Source organism: Tauraco erythrolophus, chromosome 6, assembly GCF_009769465.1.
Source record: "Tauraco erythrolophus isolate bTauEry1 chromosome 6, bTauEry1.pri, whole genome shotgun sequence".
NCBI classification, from domain to species: Eukaryota; Metazoa; Chordata; class Aves; order Musophagiformes; family Musophagidae; genus Tauraco; species Tauraco erythrolophus.
Window position 1 is genome coordinate 36,117,383 of NC_141470.1, and position 6,228 is coordinate 36,123,610.

General features: G+C 44.2%; 1 non-coding gene across 1 annotated transcript; it reads right to left on the reverse strand.

The window, feature by feature from the left end:
* Positions 1-4,644: 4,644 nt before the first annotated feature.
* LOC147528600 (U6atac minor spliceosomal RNA) lies at positions 4,645-4,760 on the reverse strand. Its single transcript, XR_015222243.1, has one exon. It is a non-coding gene; the product is annotated as a U6atac minor spliceosomal RNA (small nuclear RNA).
* Positions 4,761-6,228: the final 1,468 nt, after the last annotated feature.

Here is a 6,228-nt window from a genome sequence, read left to right on the forward strand (position 1 = left end):
AGTCTACGGATGCAAAGGGTGGAGGCTGCTCTGCTGCAGCACCTCACCTCCAGGTAGAGCTCAGGGGCCGCCCGGGATGAGGCACAACTTTCAAGCATCAAGGCTTTCCCTCCCAGGCAATGGGAGAGCTGCTTCTCCTTGCTAGAGAGGAGGAACCTCAGAGCCCAGCAAAGGCCTGAGGAGCCACCAAGCCAGCCTCAAGTCTTGCAAAAGTATTTGAGTGCCTTAGCTCCAGAGCAGAGGAAGGGATTGCTGTTCCCTTACAGCTCACGTGAGGCTCTCCTTGAGCTAGGTGTCGAAGCTGGGTGTCTCCCACTGTGATTTGAGTCATTAGTAGGGCAGTCTTCCTCCTTTTTTAACACGTATTCTGCCTGGTTAGTAACAGACGTTGGATCCTGGTGCTCCACAGTTGAGGCAAAAGGTTGACTAGCATCTGCTCTCCAGTGGAAGCTCTTGTCTTCTCCCTAAAATGGGCCAGACATAGAATGGAAGGGGAGAAAACCCCTCAAATTCTCTTGCTTTCCACAGAGCATATTTATTTGCAGGAGAGTTGCAAGAGTGTTGAGTCTCTCTGCATAAGTTATAACAAGTGGTGAAGCTTCCACAGACGAGTGACGTGCCCAGGACGTCTATTAGCCTAATGATGAAGCTTCTCTCCTCAGAGGTGCCAGATACCAGAACAGAAGTTCAGAGGTGCATCCTTCGTTTCATTAAGGGAAGCTCTGTTGCGTGAATGCTGGGTGTGATAAAGGGCAGGTGACCTTGAAGCCTTATCCCCCAGTTTTCTTTCGCCCACTTGCTGCAATGTGGCCCGGCCATTCAGATGGCATGGGAGGGCGGCCACAGGGGTTTGTGTGCATGAAGACTCAGCAGGAGTTTCAAAATTATTATAGCACCTAAATATTGTGAGAAAATGCCTTGTTCTCTTTGGGAGCAGGTTGTTTGGGAGCAGGGGCCACCTGTTACATACATATGTGTGAGTATATCAGCTCAATGGGGTTCTTATCAAGGCTTTAGGGCTCTGGCAGTAATAAGACATTTCCCAGGAATCTTTCCTTAAAATTTGTTCTTCTAAACCAGATAAAATCAGGGTCACTTGCTGTGCAACAGAGGGATAGGTTTTTCTTACTCACAAAAAAATTCAGGAGACTCTTATTTTAGGTTAAATAAAACAAAGCCAAGAAGCAGAGGGGGGAGGGGGAAAATCAAGCCTCTGAAAGAAAGAAAAACCTCAGTGATTTATGCTGAGACATTTTGTGTTTTTAACCTAAATACAGCTACTGTTAGAGCAGGCAGGGAGAATTTTTACACCAAAAGATACACACAGAAAACACAGCCAGCATCTCTTTCCACTTACATGATCTCTCACCCCAGTAGTCTTTTTGCTTGAAACGAGAAGCTTTGTGCATGAACACCAAGTAAAATTCCCTGTGCAACCACGCACCAACACCCGCACACAGTATTTCTTTGCGTAGCTATGTTTGTCCGCCTGTCTTGCATGATAAGGTGCCCACATGCACTCTCATTTTCTTCCTGTAAATCTCTTTTTCTTTTCAGAGAGTTGTAAACCTAAAGATAACAGCACACACTCTCTTAAAAGTGAGGTTGACCCTGAAATCTTTGGCTTAAAAACGTTGCCTGGAGGAGAAAAATCTCCATTAGCCCAAAAGCAGCAGATTTGGCTCGTGTGCCAATTGTCACTCTCCCACCGCACCATGGGGAACACGCTGGGAGAAGGAACGGTGCAAAAAAGGAGTGCAAAGGGCAAGCAGTCCTTTGGCTCTGGCGATCCTTCAGTGGTATATGAGTCCTAAGGGGATCACATGACAGGAATAGAGTAAAACAAGCATCTAGCTCCTCTAAATCACATCACCTTGTAGAAACAGTGAGCACAATCTCTTCCCTCCCATATATCACCCTCGCACCAGACAGATCTCGAACTCAGAGGAGAATTGAGCACTTCTGCTCCAGAGCATGCGTCTGTGGTTAATAACAGATGATCCTAATCACTGCTCCTGGAGCCCAGGGCTAGCTGATAACTCTCTCCTCTGACTACTGACCCTCATAATCTTCTCATTCCTGAGAAGGAGCAGATATTGTGAACGATGGGTTTTAGCAATTGGGACAAAAATAGTCCTCCTTTTGCTCAAGGAATTCAGATAGCAAACTAAGGGAGCAGCAGAGTGGCTGAGCAGCCCAGCCTCGGGGCTGGGAAAGGTCTGCATCGTGTATCTGGCTCTGCCACAGGCTTGCTCTCGGTGACCTTAGGAAGTTAGCTCAGGTCTCACAGCCTCATTTTCTTCCTCTGGAAAGATCAAGATAATAAGACAGCAACTCCAGAATGGCATTGTGGGGATACATCATTAACTGGTATTTCTGATATGCGCTAAATTTTCCAGAGTAAGATGGGATGTAGTATTAACAGCTGAGAAACACGCTTTGCTGAAGCTGCTTCTTTGCTCAGAGCATGGTTTCACTGCTCCTGCGGCAGCCCTTGAGGCTGCGTTACCACTGAAGGGTAGCCTCACCAACTCTCCATTTACACTTTAAAACCTCTACGAAGGCAGCAGCGGAGTCACAGATGCAGCTGCAAGAAGAAACCACACACCACAGTCGTGCAGGTGCATGTGGGCCCCACCGGGAAAGAATATTAACCATTTCCTGGTAATAGGGACACAGAGGTCCTTCATGTAGATAAACTAATCTCAGCACTGTTCCAGGACACAGCCTCCGTGAGAAGCTACTCTCCAAAAGAATACACAACTGCACTTAACAGATCCTACCTTAAATGACTACAGACTAAATATTTGGGGTTCTCTTTCAAATTCAGCCAAGTTTGTGCATTGTGTGCCCCATATTTTCAGTGTGGCAGGGAAAGCTTCCATCCTATGACTTCCATAAGCATTGGTTTAAAGCTTTGTGTCTGGAAGGCATAGTTGATATTTATTCCAGTACGTTGAGATTGGATCCATTTTTTTTAACAAGCTCATCATATTATTAGCATCTCTTCTTGACAAAAGTTGCAGCAGGATCATTCTTTGTGCCCATAAGGTACCTGGGAATTAGAGGAATAATTCATAATTGATACTTCTTTAGAAGAGTTTTATCTTTTTGGAAGAAAATTGTCTGTTTTGATTCTTCTAATATATTCTTTAATTCCAATTATTGTCTGAAATGGAAACTGCATGATTATTTGCAAAAGTAACAGGGTATGTTACCCTTCTCTGAAAGGCTGAAGTGAGAATCAAGCCTCTGGTATGAATGTATACATAAACTACATTTAAAAATAATTTTCTATGAAATTGCTTCCAGTTATCTGGTTTGCTAGAATATTAAGATGCAAATCTATGCAAAGTACGTTTTTTTTAATACACTTAATACCTATGAACCTAGTAGGATTGGCTGAGCTGAAGCTTCTGCAGCAGACAATGACGTTCTGCTGAAACACCGCAATGCTTCAATAAACCCTGATGATGATAATGCATTGAAATAACAACGTGGCATTGCAATCCACCCACACATCATCATGCATCACACCAAAAATGCCACGATGTGCTGATGGTTAAGTTTCTCTTCTAAAATCACGAAGCTGGCAGTTCTAGTTGCAACGCTCACAACAAACTCTGCTTTTTTGTTTCATGTCTTTGGCTGGTTTCAATTGTACCCATGATCTTTCTTACTTGAGACGGTAATGATGGATGCTCCTTCAGCATTTAAAAATGGGATTCAGAAAAATACTTAGCCATCCAAGTTTCTGCTAGTACAGAGTTCCACCTGAGCAGTAGGAGGCTGTAAAACTAGGCAGAAAATCTGGTAAGAAAGAAGTCTGGCACCAGATTCTTGTGCCTTCTTGCTTTCAAGCAGAGCAGAAAGTAGCCTCTGTCTTTCAATTCTACTTGAAATACAACTTCTACAGGTTTTCCAAATGCCTTTGCACTTACAAATGTTTGAAAGCTTAGATTTGGCAAAAGTTTCAGCAAAGGTTTAGTGTAGTAGTTAATTGGAATGATGGCAGAAGTGGAATGTTATCTTCCCTCTATGACATGATAACAAGATAGTTATAAAAACTTTTTTAATGTTTGCCTTCTTGTCTGTTTAATAAATAAGACAACACATTCACAATCACTCACCTTGAAGAGCTTCCACTTTTCCTACTACTGGTGGGGCTACAGTAAAGATGAAAAATTTTAGGAAAAATTGCTTGAATAGATCAGGCTAAATTCAAAGAAGGCCCGCCTGTATTTAGGTTGAGGCCTGGATGCAGTTTTGGTGCCTGTACCCTAAATTTTAACTTTGATAACTTCAGCTACTGCTTAACTCTGCAAATACCTACTTTCAATAGGTGCTTCAACTCTTAACATCAAAAAATTCTCTTTAAGCACTTTTAAAGTTCTATACCTACGCATGCTTGCTAGCGCTTTAGTGTTTCTAGGTCAGAGAAGTACAACTTCTACCCCTCATCAAAGGTCAATGGAGATCCAGACACAAAACATTTCTTCTCTCCACCCTTGCCTCTTTTGACCTGTTGGGCTGGATGATGATGCCTGCTGCTTTTTTTTTTCGCCCCCCAAAGCAACAGTGACGATGATGACAATCCTGTCATCAAGAGAGCCAAGAGCTTTGCAGTTGCAGCAGTCTTCCCAGGTTATATGTTAGATGCCGCAAAGTATGTGACAGTCTTAAAAATGATTAAAAGTCCATTAGGACTTCTTCTATCCTAACCAAGGGGAGTGCTGTCCTGCTCTCATTTCATATTCCCAAGGTACTTGGGAGATGACATAATTCCCATCTGAAGGGCTTGAAATTCACATTCTCTGCCTCCCTAGAAAGTGTTATAATGATCAGAGGAGAGACTGAGGTGAGACATTTCTCCTCTTGTAGGTTTTCCAGCAGGGATGAGAAAGAAAAATGGATTCACTATGTCAGAGGGAAGAAGAGTGGTCTCGCCAAGCCACAGCCTTGGCTTCCTCGCCATGCCTCAGAATTGCTTCTGCATTTTGCACTAAGCAGCTGTTGCACAAAGCACCCAAACAGCCCTGAGATCAGCATGTGGAGCCTAGGATGTCCCTTACCACCTGAGTGCAAACTAAACAGTTTGGTCCAACTCATTTCTAATTCTTTCCTAAAGTTGTCTTTCCAACAAGAGAGCTTGGGAGTACCCCCAAATCTCTCGTCTAGTGGCCAGAGCACTCTAAACAGCTGTGGATTTACGGAGGGCAGAGAGGTAGGAAAGGGCAATAGCAGGGCTTCACTGCATTTCACACTTTTGGCCAATTGCACCTGCCGAGATATCACACACTCATGAATTACGTGACATGACAGTGGCCATGTGACTGCGCTACATAGTTCCCTCTGCACTCGGATCAGAGCTGTGTCTGTCCCTGCCTCCTAGGAGGTCTGAACCTCCTCAAGGTCCTGGCTTCTGCTCCATGGGCTAAAAATTTGGTATCGCACAGCCTGGCCCTGCAGTGACAAAGTTCCTCTTTCGGACCCAACAAGTATTGTGTGGGAGTGAAGCCTAATTATATTTTGGTACCATTCAGTCCTCGTTCGTTTAGGTGATACTTCCAGCGATAACTGGCAGCGATGGGCATTTAGTTATGGCGGTGATATTTTGTTATGGGAACTCCCATCCACTGCCCACTGAACTGAGACCATAGGTGTCACATTGTAAAGGCGAGCGAGCAGTTCCTCAGTAGTAAGAGCTTGGGATGGCTCTTGCACACAGACAGGCTTAAAAACAGGGAAAGGTCTTACAGACCCCACTACTGGACAACAGAGCCACCGATTCCTGCAGTGTGGCTGGCACACAAACGTAAAAGTAAATGTGACGCAGCGCACGGTCTTCTCAGGGAAAGGATTTCAGGAACTTCCCGTTCAGACATGAGCTGCGTCTCCTCCTTGTACATACCGCAGGGGAAATGGAAGATGAGAAACACCAAGGGTGGGAATTAAGACACTGTTTTCATTTCCTCTTTCTTGTTTGTTACTTGGTCCTTCTCTAGTAAAAGAGAAAAAAAATAATACAAAAACAAAAACCCAGCTGCACCTGGGTTTTTACATAAATGTTCTCTTGCACTTCAATTTGTTCACCTCCTGGCAACACTGAACTCCAGAAAATACAGCACACTCTCTCTTTAAGAAAGACTGCTCCCTGCCCAGCTGTTGACTTGCCTGAAGGTGAGACCTCTGCTTAAATTCATGGCTCCAGCTGTCAAAAGCAAAGAA